Source organism: Equus caballus, chromosome 7 (assembly GCF_041296265.1).
Source record: "Equus caballus isolate H_3958 breed thoroughbred chromosome 7, TB-T2T, whole genome shotgun sequence".
In the NCBI taxonomy this organism is placed as follows: domain Eukaryota; kingdom Metazoa; phylum Chordata; class Mammalia; order Perissodactyla; family Equidae; genus Equus; species Equus caballus.
Window position 1 is genome coordinate 16,013,490 of NC_091690.1, and position 17,450 is coordinate 16,030,939.

The 17,450-nt window shown below is 39.9% G+C and overlaps 1 long non-coding RNA gene across 1 annotated transcript; it reads left to right on the top strand.

Annotated features, from left to right (window-relative positions):
- Nucleotides 1-11: 11 nt before the first annotated feature.
- Nucleotides 12-13,366, top strand: LOC138924968 (uncharacterized). Its single transcript, XR_011440453.1, has 2 exons — nucleotides 12-4,689; nucleotides 12,766-13,366. It is a non-coding gene; the product is annotated as an uncharacterized lncRNA (long non-coding RNA).
- The last annotated feature ends 4,084 nt before the right edge of the window (nucleotides 13,367-17,450 follow it).

Below are 17,450 nucleotides of genomic sequence, written 5' to 3' on the forward strand. Positions count from 1 at the left end.
TCCGCCCCCTTGTGATTCGCGGCCTCCCGCTCTGCGCTCAGTCTTTGGCCCGCGCCTCTGTCAGTCAAGTGGACTCTAAGAAAGGATTGGCCCCTAGCGATCAGCCCGCTGCGGTGTTCCACCTGATTGGGACACTGGTCGCTCCATCTCCAAACTCTACTCCTGTCCTTGATCCTCACCTGTTAAAGGAGCAATAGAGGAAGTGAGACCCCTGCGTTTCCCCAGCCGGTTCCTCACCCAGCATGACCTTCTGCGACCTAGTTTGACCTCAGCCATTCCACTGAGACTGCCCCTGCCAAAGGTCACCGGTGATTTCCTTATGGCTAAACCTAGGCATCACTTCTCAATCCTTATCTTCCTTGACTCCTCCAAAAATATTTGACTTGACCATTTCTTCATTGTTTTCTGTAATATATGCTTCTGGTTTTCCTCCCTCTTGGGCCTCTTCTCTCTCCTCCTTTGCAGTTGTCTCTTTTGCTGCCATCTCAAGTTCTGGTGTTATTAATGGGTCTGTCTTTCCATGGCCTTTGTTCAGGCCTCTACTGAGATGCTGAATTATGTCAGTAGCCTCCTTTCTGATCTCTCAGTATCCCGCCAGCCTTAGTGTAGTCCCTTCTTCACGCTGTAGCCAAGATAGGCTGCCTAAAGTTCTTTGATGGAATCACACTCTTCTTAAGATAAAGCACAAACTCTTTACAAGAGTGTTTTCTGCTTTTTCCTCAGGCTTCGTCTTTCATCGACATTCCCCCTCTTGCTTCTTCCTTACTCCAATTCCTTTGCTTATTTCAGTTCCTATGATGTGGATTAAGGCTGCCCCAGCTAGAGAAGCCCAAGGTGACCTGGCCTACATGCCAAACTATACGACCCAGTGGACTTTTTTTATGGTATGAATTAGGACTGCCCCAGGGAGAGAAGCCCGGGGCATCCTCACCTGCATGCCGATCTATATGGCCAGATTCATATCTAAAGTTATATGACCGCACAATAACCAGACCTCGTCTGCACTGAAATCATTTAATGACTTTTTACATCATCTTTTCTTTTTTTCCAGTAAAAATAAGTCACGTACCCATGCCTTATAAAATTAGCCCTAACCCTCAACTCAGGGCAGCAGCAGGAGCTCTGACTGCCCGTGGGTCCTGTCCCCACGCACCAGCTCTGCCTGCCCATGGGTCCTGTCCCCATGCCAGCGGGGGCAGCAGAAGCGGCGGCAGCAGAAGCTCTGACTGCCCGTGGGTCCTGTCCCCATGCTATTCCACACTATTCTCTAAATAAAAGAGCACTACTGCCAGATCTTAGGAGTCTAAGAAATCTTTCTTTCGACTCCTCGGCTCACCGACCCCGCATCACCTAGACTTGACCATGGCATTGGGACTTAGTTTGCACTATTTTCACCTGGAAAGATTTCTCCCTGCCTCTTCCCTGCCATGCTCAGAATTCCTCTTAAGAAGTTACTTTAAATCTGGCAACCCTACTCTGGCCTGCGCCCATCACAGTCAGTACCTTTCCTCTGACAGCTCTTACCCCATGTGCCTTGTGGGTGGGTCTTTCTTGTTCACTACTGTAATTTCCTTGCCTAGCACATAGCCTAGAATATAATAGGAACTCAAGAGATTTGGTAAATAAATAATAGAATTTTCTGGATGAATGGTGACTCTTTGCTGGATATTCCTAGAGGAACTCTCTTCCATAACATAGGAAGTACATATGAAATATGCTCTTTAAAATGTAAAGATCAGCTTAATCTTTCAGATTTGTACGTGTGACTTTGTAAAAGAAGCATGTCTATACTTTTGCCTAGGTAGAACAAAAAACCTTTTGTTGTTTTTGGAAAAATATGAATACTTGTGTTTTATAATTTTGGCTTTTATTTGTGGTGGGTGTTTTTTGGGTGAGTGAGCTGAGAAGGTAGGAGAACTATCCATCCTCATTATGACCAGACAATTTTCCTCTGTCCCCTTTCAGGGTCTGTCCACCATTTGAACCTATTTATTTCTTTTAGTAACAGGAATAAGGCTTAGAATGAGTAAGTGAGTATTTAAGAAACTTCTGCTTTCATATCATGAACTTATTATGCTTTCTCCAATTAACCTTAGTCTCCTTGCTAATTGCAAGACCTTTTCCAGATATCCTCAATATTTTTTCTCAGCTTTATCTCATCCGAGTGGATGTAGACCCACAAGGGAGAGATTGAAAGTAATCTGAAATGCCTAATATTAGCACCCCATTAGCAATCTGATCATCTGTTTACTGATTTGATTTTTGTTAATATTATTTGCAGGCTAGAGATTTGACCCAAAGGTCCTTACATACTTATTCTAGAACTGAGCTGTACAACTGCAGTAACCACTAGCTACATTAACCCTTGAAATGTCACTAGTACAGCCAAATAACTGAATTTTAACTGTATTTAATTTTAATTAATTTTAATTTAAAAACTGATAATCAATTCAGACTGGATCACTTCTAAGTATGTTTGCAAAACTCGAGTTATGTGAATCTACTTTTCAACTATAAGTTTTTTGAACTCTAAATGCAGATTGAATATTTTTTATAAAAAATTAGCATCTGATTTGAGATGTGCTGTAAGTGTAAAATATACACAGGATTTCAAAGATTTAGCATAAAAATGTAAAATATTTCATTGATAATTTTATATTGATTATAAATTGAAATTATAACATTTTGCATAATTGAGTTAAGGAAAATATATTCTTAAAATTAATTTTATCTCTGTTTTTTTACTTTTTAAAATGAGACTGATAGGAAATTTAAACTTATACATGGGGTTTGCATTATATTTCTCTTAGACAGTGCTGTTTTAGACTGTGCCTGGCCATAACATATTAAAAGTCTCAGTATGAGAATATAATAGTTAACTAAAATATTTCTGTTTCATTGCTTATTATTTAACCAAAGGGAAAGAAAAAAATCACTTTTCCTGTCTTTCCTCCAACGCAGTTTAGCTAAGAAAAAATAAGCCAGTGAACACATTATAACCTGTATTATATACCAACAATTACAGTTCACTGTAGCATGCTGTTTTCAATCTCCATTTTTGCCTTTGCACGTGCTGTTTCCTCTGTGTCTTGTCCTTATGACGTACTCTTATTCTTCTTTAAAACCTGATCTTCTCTGACAATTTTAGAAAAGATCAGCTCTTTTTTTCACATGAAAAAAATCCTTGTACATATCCTATTTAGATATCATAGTGTATTGCTGTTCCCTTTTACCTTTTTATCTCCAGCATCTAGCGCATTACCTGGTACTTAGCCTGGCAAAAATATATTTGATGAATTGAACTGAACACTGACAAGATAAAACTCACTCTCTTTTGTCCTCTGTGGTGTTCCATCAATTTGCTTACAATTTTCACCATCCATCAGGTAAATTATAATGGTTTGTAAAATGACATGGAAAACTTTTCACCAGCAAGTTTCTTGATTCTAAAAAGTTTATATTGAATGGAAAGAGCCAGTATGGTTCCTATAGAAATTGTTGCGATTATTTTACTTTAGTTGTTAATAAAGGAAATAATTGTTGCAATTATTTCCTTGTTTCCCTTATAACTGGGGAAAATAGGGAATGCTAGAATATGAGCTATTTAAAAATGGTAATCATTATAGCAAGAGGTGGGGATGGCAAATTTTAGTTTCAAGATCAGTCTGGTACCAAATTTTGAGAACTCAAATGGGTCCTGGCATTCCAACCAGCATCAACTATGGTTAGGTTGCGATTTTTGTTTGTAGTGGGAGGTTTGGTTTCTACTAAAATAGCCTATGAAATAGTATGAGCCAACGGTTATTAGGAAGATCATTAACAATACTTTTTCAAAAAGTCATCGTCTATTCCAGTGCACATGTTTGTGAAGTTGCCCATGGAGGAAACAGCTTAGTTGCAAATTAATTCATGCAGTTTGGAACATGTGCCCTGGTGAATTTCTATTTGGAACTCATGTTTAAAAATCACTTTTGGTATGTATACACTTTTGGTTTCTCTCTCCTGTTTGGCAGTCAAAAAGGCCTCTTGTTGAATAACACTTTTAGTGCCTGTTTCTTTGAGTCCTCTGCAGGATGAGTTTTATTTATGCAAAATAGCCTATATTTTAAGTCACCCCATCCCAAATAAATCCTGAATATTTAGTGAAAATTGATCTAGCCTTTTTCACATGATGTATCAACAGAAGAACATGCATCAATTTCATTTTAGTGGTAAAGATTAATCATACTGTTTTCTCAGTTTGAGAAATTATGGTGATTTTTGTAACTTCTTGGTTGTGCTTATGCATGTGCATTCTTGAGTTCCTTTTATAAGAACGGTGCAGATTTTTGCAGTTAGGGCCTTTCATTCACTGGCCAGTTGTCTTTCCTCAACTCCCTTAAAAATAAATATTGAATGGGTCTTCTTTGTCTCTCCCCCATCGAATCTACAACTAATTGGACTTTCACTGATTAACAAAGGATATCCAGATAGCATCTCAAGATGCCTAAAAGTCTCATGCTACTACACATCGGAAGGCGGACGGACTTCCCCCCGGGAGGAGGTGGAAATAGGTGGAAGCTCTCCGACCCCCGACCCCCGGACTGCCTAGTTCCTGCAGGAGGCTCTCTTCCAGCGGACTCCCCCATAGCATCGCCACACACCAAGGGCAGGAGTGTGCACTCACCAGCAGAGCGACGGTGGAAACAGGTGACAACACCCCTACACAAGCCCCCCGCGATCACACCTAAGCCCAGGGGGAAATCCCCAGTGTCCTGCACCCACCGGCAGGGAAGGCCTCCGCTCGCCATTAGCAGGGAGGCCCTGCCCAGAAGCCAGAACAAAGAGAAGCTCCTGGTGGGCCCGGCACGGCACCAGACCACAAGAAGCCACTGAGCTCACGGTCTCCAGCACACAGCTCGGTGCAGGGGGCACTTGGACTACCCGTAGACGTGCTTAGGGACACGGTTGGAGCTCCAGCACCTGGCTCTGCAGCGCAGGGGAAGGCTCTGGGGCCCCACATCTCCCCGGCAGGGAAAGCCTCTGCTCACCATTAGCAGGGAGTCCACGCCCAGAATCCAGGACAAAGGGAAGATCCCAGTGGATGGATCCCCCGGGGTGGCACCAGACCGCGAGCTGCCACTGGGCTCACGGTCTCCAGCACATGGCTCAGTGCAGGAGGTGCCCAGACTTCCTGTAGATGTGCTTGGGGACATGGTTGGAGCTCCAGCACCTGGCTCTGTGGCACAAGGGAAGGCTCTGGGGTCCCACATCTCCCCAGCAGGGAAAGCCTCTGCACGCCATTAGCAGGGAGGTGATGCCCACAATCCAGGACAAAGGGAAGCTCCCAGTGGGCAGATCCCCAGGGCGGCTCCAGACCACAAGCTGCCACTGGGCTCATGGTCTCCTGCACACAGGTCGGTGCAGGGGGTGCCCGGACTTCCCGTGGACACGCTTGGGGACTGGGTGGAGCTCCAACACCCAGCTCTGCGGACCGGGGGGTCGCTCCAGGGTCCCGCACCCCCCCAGCAGGGAGGGCCTCTGCTCGCCATTGGCAGGGAGGCCCCGCCCAGCATTCGGAACACCAGGAAGCTCCCTAGAGCAGAATTCCCCACAAGGACAGAGCTTACAAGCCGCTGCCAGGCCCACGGACTCTGGCCGTGTCTCAGACGACGCAAGGGGCTCCCAGAGATCCCGTGAGAGTGAAGTGGGGCAGAGTAGAGCTCCGGTGAAACGGCTACGTAGCCCAGGAGGCATCTCCAGGTTTTTGCAGCAGCCTCAGCGAAAGCCTCTGCACAGCAGTACTGGAGAGGTCCCGACTGGCAATCACAAGGCGGGAAGGCCCTGGGGCAAAAGCAGCACAGGTGAGCTAACAACAGACTGCAGAAGATACCCATAGCTCTGCTGGGACCTATAGTGGACTAGTGTGATCTGGTGGGCTCTGTTAGAAACAAATCAGAGATTATAGGTGATCCTGCTCCCGGCTGATGCTCCTGTTGTGGCTGAAGCCCACAACACTGCTGCAGACCAGAAGGAGGGAGCGCCTCTACATGGGCTGCAGCAGTAGTCACCAGCAGCCTGAGGCCCCCTTGTGATTACCCCCACAACCAACGAGGGACCCCCACAGGACCACTGTGACTACGAGGAGGGGTCCAGGCCCAGTCAGTAACAGCTGACAGGCTTCCTGGTTGGGGCAGTCTAAACAGCTGCCCACCCACACACACCAGACACAACAAGTGGAAGCAGCGACTAAACTCTATCTGTATGAGGAGGCACAAATCCACGCCATCAAGCAGTATGAAAAAATATATTAAATCTCCAGAACAGAAGGAAAATGATAAGCACCCAGAAAACAATCCCAAAGACAATGAAATCTATAACCTAAATGACCATGATTTCAAAACTGCCATTATTAAAAAACTCAACTACCTAAAAGAGAATTCAGATAGACAACTCAATGAGTTCAGGAGCTATCTCACAAAAGAGCTTGACACTATAAAGAGGAACCAATTAGAAATACTGGAGATGAAGAACACAATGGAGGAGATTAAGAAAAATCTGGACTCTCTGAACAGTAGGGTCGATAATATGGAGGACAGAATTAGCAATTTGGAGGATAGGAATATAGAAATGCTGCAGGCAGAGGAGGAGAGAGAATTAAGACTAAAAAGAAATGAAGAAACTCTCCGAGAATTATCCAACTCAATTAGGAGATGCAACATAAGGATTATAGGTATACCAGAGGGAGAAGAGAAGAGAAGGGGGCAGAAGGCCTGTTCAAAGAAATAATGGCTGAGAACTTTCCAAACTTGGGAAGAGAGATGGAACTTCACATCACAGAAGCCAATAGATCTCCAAACTTTATTAACGCAAGAAGACCAATGCCAAGACATATAATAGTGAAACTAGCAAAAGTCAATGACAAAGAGAAAATACTAAGGGAAGCCAGGCAGAAGAAAATAATTTACAAAGGAAACCCCATATGGCTATCAGCAGATTTCTCAGGAGAGACCTTACAGGCTAGAAGAGAGTGGAATGAAATATTCAAAACTCTGAAGGACAAAAACCTGCAGCTAAGAATACGCTACCCAGCAAAAATATCCTTCAAATATGATGGAGAAATAAAAACTTTCTCAGATAAACAAAAGTTAAGGGAGTTCATCACCACAAAACCTCCTCTTCAAGAATTGCTCAGGAAGAAACTCATTCCTGAAAGACCAAAAAAAGGAAAGGGGTTACAAAATCCAGAACAAAGGAGATAAGCAGAAGGACAATAACACAAAGTAACAGCTCTCCATCAGGACAAAATGCAAAAGAACTGGAAAACAAGTGATAAAATGGCAACAGTAGGCCCCCACATTTCAATAATCACACTAAACGTGAATGGATTGAACTCTCCAATCAAAAGGCACAAAGTGGAGGATGGATCAAAGAACAAGATCCAACAATATGCTGCCTCCAGGAAACACACCTCAGCCCCCAAAACAAACACAGACTCAGAGTGAAGGGATGGAAGACAGTACTCCAAGCCAATGAGGAACAAAAGAGGCAGGTGTTGCCATACTTATATCAGACAAAGTAGACTTCAAACCAAAACAGATAAAGAAAGACAAAGAGGGGCAGTATATAATGATAAAAGGGATGCTCCACCAAGATGACATAACAGTTATAAATATATACGCACCTAACACAGGAGCACCAAAATTCGTAAAGAAACTATTAACAAAACTAAAAGGAGACATCAACAGCAATACAATAATACTAGGGGACCTCAACACCCCATTAACACCAATGGACAGATCATCCAGACAGCAAATCAACAAGGAAATTATAGAATTAAATGAAAAATTAGATCAGATGGACCTAATAGATATATATAGGACACTTCATCCAAAAACAGCAGGTTACACATTCTTCTCAAGCACACATGGAACATTCTCAAGGATAGACCATATCTTGGGAAACAAAGCAAGCATCAATAAGTTCAAGAGGGTTGAAATAATATCAAGCATCTTTTCTGATCACAATGCTATGAAACTAGAAATCAACTACAAGAATAAAGCTGGGAAAGGGCCAAAAATGTGGAGACTAAACAACATGCTACTGAACAAACAATGGATTATTGAAGAAATCAAAGAAGAAATCAAATATTATCGGGAGACAAATGAAAATGAAAACACACCATGCCAAATTATTTGAGACGCAGCAAGGCAGTCCTAAGAGGGAAATTCATTGCAATACAGGCTCACCTCAATAAGCAAGAAAAATCTTACATAAACAACCTCAAACAACACCTAACGGAATTAGAAAAAGAAGAAAAAACAAAGCCCAAAGTCAGTAGAAGGAGGGAAATAATAAGAATTAGAGCAGAAATAAATGATATTGAATCAAAAAAGACAGTAGAAAGGATCAATGAAACAAAGAGTTGGTTCTTCGCAAAAATTAACAAAATTGACAAACCCTTAGCCAGACTCACTAAAAAAAAAGAGAGAAGTCTCAAATAAATAAAATTAGAAACGAGAGAGGAGAAATCACAACAAATACCAAAGAAATACAAAGGATCATAAGAGAATACTATGAAAAACTATATGCCAACAAATTGAACAACCTAGAAGAAATGGATAAATTCCTAGATTCATACAACCTACCCAAACTGAATCAGGAAGAAATAGAGAATCTGAATAGACCAATCACAAGTAAAGAAATAGAAACAGTAATCGAAAACCTCTCCAAAAATAAGAGTCCAGGACCACACGGCTTCTCTGGAGAATTCTACCAAACATTCAAAGAAGATTTAATACCTATCCTTCTCAAACTGTTCCAGAAAATAGAGGAGATGGAGCACTCCCTAATACATTCTATGAAGCCAACATCACCCTGATCCCCAAACCTGACAAGGACAACACAAAGAAGGAAAACTACAGGCCCATATCACTGATGAACATGGATGCAAATATCCTCAACAAAATTTTGGCAAACTGAATATAGCAATACATCAAAAAGATTATACACCATGATCGAGTGGGATTTATACCAGGGACACAGGGATGGTTCAACATCCGCAAGTCAATCAACGTGATTCACTACATTAACAAAATTAGAAACCAAAAACCACATGATCATCTCAATAGATGTAGAGAAAGCATTCAACAAGATCCAACATCCATTTATGATAAAAACCCTCAATAAAATAGGTATAGAAGGAAAGTACCTCAACATAATAAAGGCCATGTATGACAAACCCACAGCCAACATCATAATCAATGGACAAAAACTGAAACCCATCCCTCTCAGAACAGGAACAAGACAAGGGTGCCCACTTTCACCACTCTTATTCAACATAGTACTGGAGGTGTTGGCCAGAGCAATTCAGCAGGAAAAAGAAATAAAAGGAATCCAAATAGGCAACGAAGAAGTAAAACTCTCGCTGTTTGCAGACGACATGATCTTATATATAGAAAACCCCAAAGAATCTATAGAAAAACTATTAGAAACAATCAACAACTATAGCAAAGTTGCAGGGTATAAAATCAACATACATAAATCAGTAGCATTTCTATATGCTAACAATGAACTAACAGAAAAAGATCTCAAGAACTCAATCCCATTCACAATCGCAACAAAAAGAATAAAATACCTTGGGATAAATTTAACCAAGGAAGTGAAAGATCTATACAACAAAAACTACAAGACCTTCTTGAAAGAAATCGACGACAACATAAAGAGATGGAAAGACATTCCATGCACGTGGATTGGAGGAATAAACATAGTTAAAATGTCCATACTACCTAAAGCAATCCAGAGATTCAACGCTATCCCAATCAGAATTCCAATGTCATTCTTTACAGAAATTGAACAAAGAATCCTAAAATTCATATGGGGCAACAAAAGACCCCGAATTGCTAAAGCAATCCTGAGAAAGAAGAACAAAGCTGGAGGCATCACAATCCCTGACTTCAAAACATACTACAAAGCTACAGTAATCAAAACAGCATGGTACTGGTACAAAAACAGGTGCTGAGATCAATGGAACAGAATTGAAAGCCCAGAAATAAAACCACACATCTATGGACAGCTAATCTTTGACAAAGGAGCTGAGGGCCTACAATGGAGGAAAGAAAGTCTCTTCAACAAATGGTGCTGGGAAAACTGGACAGCCACATGTAAAAGAATGAAAATCAACCATTCTTTTTCACCATTTACTAAAATAAACTCAAAATGGATCAAAGACCTAAAGATTAGGCCTGAAACAATAAGTCTTCTAGAAGAGAATATCGGCAGCACACTCTTTGACATCAGCTTCAAAAGAATCTTTTCATAACCCCTCTCATGAGGGAAACAATAGAAAGAATAAACAAATGGGACTTCATCAGGCTAAAGAGCTTCTTCAAGGCAAGGGAAAACAGGATTAGAAACCAAAAAACAGCCCACTAATTGGGAAAAAATATTCACAAGTTATTTATCCGACAAAGGATTAATCTCCATAATATACAAAGAACTCACACAACTCAACAATAAAAAATCAAATAACCCAATTACAAAATGGGCAGGGGACATGAACAGACATTTCTCCAAAGAAGATATACAGATGGCCAATAGACACATGAAAAGATGCTCATCATCACTAATCATCAGGGAAATGCAAATCAAAACTACACTAAGATATCACCGCACACCTGTTAGAATGGCAAAAATATCCAAAACCAGGAGTGACAAATGTTGGAGAGGTTGTGGAGAAAAGGGAACCCTCATACACTGTTGGTGGGAATGCAAACTGGTGCAGCCACTAAGGAATACAGTATGGAGATTCCTCAAAAAGTTAAGAATAGAAATACCTTATGACCCAGCCATCCCACTACTGGGTATCTATCCTAAGAACCTGAAATCAGCAATTCCAGAAGTTCCATGCACCCCTATCTTCATTGCAGCATTATTCACAATAGCTAAGTCATGGAACCAACCTAAGTGCCCAGCAACTGATGACTGGATAAAGAAGTTGTGGTATATATATACAATGGAATACTACTCAGCCATAAAAAAGGACAAAGTTGTCCCATTCACAACAACATGGATAGACCTTGAGAGTATTATGTTGAGTGAAATAAGCCAGACAGAGAAAGACGAACTCTGTATGACTCCACTCATAGGTGGTAGTTAACATGTGGACAAAGAGAACTGATCGGTGGTTGCCAGGGGAAAGTGGGGTGGGTGGAGGGCACTAGGGGTGAAGTGGTGTACCTACAACATGACTAATAATAATGTACAACTGTAATTTCACAAGGATGTTAACTTTTATAACCTTAATAAAAAAATAAAATAAAATAAATAAGTATTGAACGCTATTCTGTGCCAAGCACTGATTGAAGGGCTTCATATGCATTAATCTATTTATTATAAGAACCCTCTATGGGAAGTCTACTAGTATTCTTCACATTTTTTAGATAAGGAAACTGAGGCAAAATGATGTTAAGTATCTTTCCAAGATTGCACAGTTAGTAAGTGTCAGAAATGGAGTTTAAATCCAATCTGTTCACTTAAATTCCACACTGTACAATCACTCAAATGGATGTGATTGCTACCTGCAAGGAGATTGTTTTAAAGGTGGCCGGCCCGGTGGCGCAGCGGGTAAGTTCGAACATTCCGCTTTGGTGGCCTGGGGTTCACCAGTTTGGGTCCCGGGTGTGGACATGGCACTGCTTGGCAAGCCATCCTGTGGCAGGTGTCCCACATATAAAGTGGAGGAAGATGGGCACGGATGTTAGCTCAGGGCCAGTCTTCCTCAGCAAAAAGAGGAGGATTGGCAGCAGATGTTAGCTCAGGGCTAATCTTCCTCAAAAAAAAAAAAAATTAATTAATTAAAGGTGGCCAAAATATTTGAAAAGATTTTAGTGGAGTAGGGGGACAGTCAAACTCCCCCCAAAAAACACCCTCTTTTTCCTAACATTTGTTGGACTGTGTTGTAAGCTCCTCAGAGGCAGGGATCATGGCACTTTTCTTTCATCCCCCAGCCCCTAGCACAGACCTTGCATTTACTGTTTATTCCCAAACAAATTTAGATTTGGGGATGTGGAATGGAGAAACTATTCCTTTGAACAGTTGCCTTAGTCAATGAATCTATCATTGGTTAGCAGCTGATTGAAAGCTTCTCTACACCGCAGTGTCCATTGCTTTCATTTCTGTTCTTCACCAATTTCCATGGAATACCTTCTCCTAAACACCACTGTCTGTACTGTCTATAGGCAAATTTGTTCTTAATTTTTTTTCCTGCTCACATTTTTTTTTCTGTTAGGAGTAATAGTGGCTGTGATCAATATACAATAACAATAACACAGATGTAAATGGGGTCCCGAGGTGGCCTAGAAGACTTGCCTTTGGTTACTCCACTCATGTAAATTTGTTAAAGACAGCAGCTGTGATTCCAGGCAAGACTTTTTGGGTTGATCAACTATAAAAGCAACAGAAAAGGCAGAGGGGACATAAAAAGTGGGGAGAAACACATTTCACAAGACCCAGAAATAGAGTATACCTCAAATTTTACCCTATCCCCCAGTTGCCAACACACAAACACTGTCTTTATACCGTTTAACGCATTGCACCTTTTATGTATGCAAATCTAAGATATGAGAGTACAGGTTTAAGCCATAGTTACCGAGATGGATATGGGGGATCCTGGCGATTAATCAGTTTTCAAAAGAATTTCTAACTTCATAAAAAGATAAGTCAAAAGAGTTTTTTTTTATTAATTATCACACATTATAATCTGTATTCTTTCATTTCTGTTCTCAGGATGTTATCTTTCTTATCTCCATTTTACAAAAGAGAAAGCAGGTCCAGAGTGATCTATGGCTCGTCTAGTCACAAATTGGCGGTCAACTGGAGACCACGTCATGAGTCTGCCGGCTCCTGTGCTGTGTTCTCTCCACTGTATCACGTTCTACTTCAGTCATGTTCTGCCACTTCAAATAGCGTGGTCTTCTATATCAAATTATTTGACTTCTCAAAAATGTCATGGCTCAAGAAACAAAAGACAAAAAGTATAAGACAAAGTAGACCAGTGTTGTGTCCTTTCCAGATTCCTCCCATTCTCATAATTCTTAGCTAGAAAATATAACCAATAATACACTTGCTGGATGCTTACTAAGCGCTAGACACTATTAAGTACTTTGGAAACATTACCTCTTTAAAGGGTTTGCAGTTACGGAAACTGAGGACATATCACCATTTTATGAAAAAGGAAACTGAGGCTCAGAAAAGTTAGGAGGCTTCCTCAAAATCACGTAACAAGGAAGTGGCGGAACTAAGAGAGCACCCTCTGATTCCAGCCCCATGTTTCACCCAACCATTACAAATACCTTCTCTTTGAACAATAAACAGTTTTTCTAAATTACTGTAGAGTTGAATAAACTTTCAGAAGTCAGTGGCAACTTATATAGCTGTTGATAGCCCAAATAAGTTGATATATTTCAATAACCCCTGTAGCATCAGGTATAGTCATATAAAACATCCCTCTTTGAATTTCTGGCTCTCTGTCCTTTCAGATCCCTCTGTCTACCTTTTCATACTTTGGTTCTTTCTTCTTCTACTACCCCTGGCTCAATTATGTTTTTTCTAACTTTCCTTTGTAATATCCCTTCTACACTGCATTCCCACTACTCTGTCCTCTATTTTGCCTTCTGAATCTTTCCCTATTTTTTCTCCATTAATCAAAAAGGGGTAGCTGAAGTATGTTTCTATCCTATTGCATATGGTAATTTAATAATAATGTAATAGTATTTCAGTTCCTAATCATAAGGTTAAAAGTGGATGAATAGATCATATAACATTTTCTTAAACAAAGAAAGCCCCTCAAAAATCCCAAGGAATTTCTTTACTAATTTTTGTGGACCCTAATTTCCATTATTCTACAATTTATTTCTCCTAAAAAGACAAAAATATTCTCCTTTATCCATTATTATTTTATGTTAAATTTCAACATCTCACAAATTAAAGCTATTTTTATATGTTTAAATTAAAAGGCTGATTTTTAATAACAAAAAAATGTTTTACTTCTACTTCCTGAGTTTTTTCCTCTATATTTTTCTACTTTTTAATCATGTTTTGCAATTTGATTAAAGTGCAGCAAAGCCTGTCTCATGTCATCTGTGTTCTAGTACTAGAAAACATTCTCATACATCTTGTGCATTAATAATACTGCCCCTTCCTCCTTCTTGCGGGGAGTGAAAGGGGCTTTATTTTAACAGAATTTGGAATTGGTGTCAGAATCCAGTGTTTCATTACTATAGCAACGGAAAATAATGGAAAGACTAAACGTCAAACACATTCATTGTTGCTATAGTAACAATCAGTTGCTTTACCAAATACGTTTACTGTTCCACTCTGGTCAGTTTTTTTAAAATATGCTCATCTATATGAATGCACAAAAAGGGAGAAAAAAGTTCAAAATCATTTAAGAAAGACAAAAGCCCTCCAAGAGATGAAAGCAATCTGTTTCACTGTCCATTATTTGATAAGAAAGCCACAGAGTCCATAAAAAGACTTTAAGGGAAATAGAACACTCATTTCTGTTCAAATAAGTATTCTTCCTATTTGCAGTCAGGGAAATTGGAGCATGGAGTTTAAGACATGTCTATATTGTCATTTCATGCTATTTCAAACCATTTTTTTCTGAGCTGAAAATAGGGAATTCTGCCACATTGAGATGGAAAACTTTTTCTTTTTAAGCAGTAGCGCTTGAAGGCACATGCCTGCCAGACAACTGAACCCCCAACAAAATCATTAAAGCAGGCAATAATTTATTCCAGCCCCTTCAAGTATCTTCCTTTTCCTTTCAACAGCCTCCTCCCTTGCTGGCAAAACATCCTCATTATAGTAACGCGTCAAGGATCTCTGTATCCCACAACGTCCTAGTGATCCTGGTTTGTACCTTTTTCTTCCTCTTCCCCTAATTATTTCCACTGGACTAAAGCTAGGGAGGACAGGCACCATGATTTCTTTCACCGTTGAAAATGCATTTCCTAGCACACTGCCTGGCTCATAGTAGGACACAGTAAATGTTAATTGAATGAATGAGCTTCCCTCAAACAATATCCTTTATTTTAGTCTTTCTGAGACTCTACTAGATGACTAAAACAGCAAATTCAAAGTACTGTTTAAACAGGCAGCAGTGGCCTAATGGGGCACTTTTCTCAAAGTACAGTCTACATTAGAAGTGACTGGTATTTATAGGTTCATTTAGGAAGTGGTTGTTGGAAAGTCAAGATACATTTATTCTACAGAAGCAATGTGCAAAATAAATGGTAGTTAAGTTTCTGGGTTGACCAGCAAAAATACATAGAATGCCAGTTGTGTCTGAGCTGTAAAAATAATAACACCACTTCCATAATTTCTAGTTCTTTTCATAAAATTGTCGACTATGCAAAATTAACTTCTATTCCATTTCAGGATTTCTGGAGCTTATCTCCACCAGCCTATAATGGTAGTTCTAGCATCAGAAATCATTCTTAGGTACTGGTAATGTGCTGGCTAACTATACTTCTGTAGTAGGCAGAATAATGTTCCCTGAAAGATATCCACATCCTAATTCTCGGAACATGTGAATATCTTACCTTCCATGGCAGAATGGACTTTCTCTGTGTGATCAAGGATCTTGAGATGAGGAAATTATTCTGGATTATCTTGGTTGCCCCAATTTAATTACAAAGGTCCTTATAAGTAAAAGAGGGAAGAGGAGAGTGTCAGAATGATGCAGTCTGAGAAGACTTGACCAGACTTTGCTGGCTTTGAAGAGGCAGTAAGGGAACCATAAGCCAAGGAATGTGGGCAGCCTCTAGAAGGTGGAAAAGGCAAGGAAATGAATTTTAACCATGTGACTCCAACTTTGGAATTCTGACCTCCAGAACTCTTAAGATAATAAATTGGTGCTGTTTTAAGCCACCAAGTTAGTGTTATTTGTTACAGCAGCAATAGGAAGCTAATGCAACTTGCACGTCTACATAAAGGAAATGAGCTCTCAAAGAGCAATTGTTCTGAAATTCTTTTGATTTGGCCCACTTAACTTCCAGTTAACAACCCTTCACTCATCCCCTACAACAATCATTACTTTCTAGTGAGCAGAAAAGAATTCCAATCATATTGAAAAGGTACAAAATAACAATAAAAATGAGAACTCATGATGTACTAGTTTTAGTTTATGAGCATCAAATTTTATTAACTCTCAGTTAACCTTAATAACCCTTTATTAACCCTCACTCAGTAGATTACTTGGAGTTAACCCCTATCTATATGAAAAATTGAAGCCTTTGAAATGGACCCTTAAGAACTAAAAAACAGCCCTTGGTTTTGGAACACCTCTAAGACAAACAGTAGGAAACCAAATGTTGAGAAACGGTGCATCATCATTCTTCCTGCAAGTTTTTTTATAATGAATTGGAGAGAAATACCTGTTGTGTGGGTAAGGTGAGGAACTCTGAGGGGTTGAAGGGAGGTGAAAGAAAAGAATTTCAAATTTTGATTCCTGAGAAATGATCCCATTCATTACATAGGTCGTTATAAATTTATTCTTTTTCTTGGAACACTTTGGTTTGACCTTTTATTCTTCATTCATCTATAAATGTTTCAAAATGTATCTCTATAAGATAAGGAATATGGTATTATCACAACTTACACAATTAACAATTCTCACAATCTATTCTAGGTATTGCAGTTACTCTGCCAAATGAAAATAATGTGGTTGTGATGGTGCATTTTTGAAAAGCTCCATAGAAAAATGATAACAGATGTACCAAATAATAATATGGGAGCCACTGAATCACAGGAGGGGAAGGTTCTCCACAGGTGATCAAATCATTGAATGTTTTAATCCCATCTTCCCAGCACCACTAAGAATTTTCAACCTAAGTTTCCCCATTTCTACCTAAATTTTCCCAATTCCTTTAATCCTCATAACAGAATTTCAAGTCTCTTCACACCTTGCTCCTCTAGAACACTTCTGTTGTTCTCTTTTAAAATGTGATATGCAATATTTGAAGTATGAAATGGGATTTCCCCATAGTAGAATAATCAAACCATCCTTTTCCTTATTCTAATGAATTATTCTTAATGAATTCTAAGATTACATCAACCTGTTGTTTATCTATTTTAGTTGCCACATGTATTCATTCAACAATTTATTGAGGATCTACTATGTGACCAAAACAAACAAAAATCCATGCTGTCCTAGAGTTTACACTCCATGATCTAGATCATTGACATATAAATGTATAAGTCCTAAATTTATTTTGAAATCTGCTCAGCCAGGTTCCTGCCAGCTTCACACCCACTTTGGGCCCCTGCTTGTCCTGAGATGTCTGCTTCTGCTCTGTTCTGAAAACATTTTTAAAGATTTCATAGCTTACCATGTGTAAGGGTAGCCGTTCTTTCCCAATAAACAGATCTTTAGATGAAAAGATTTTTATCCACTGTTTACACTTGTC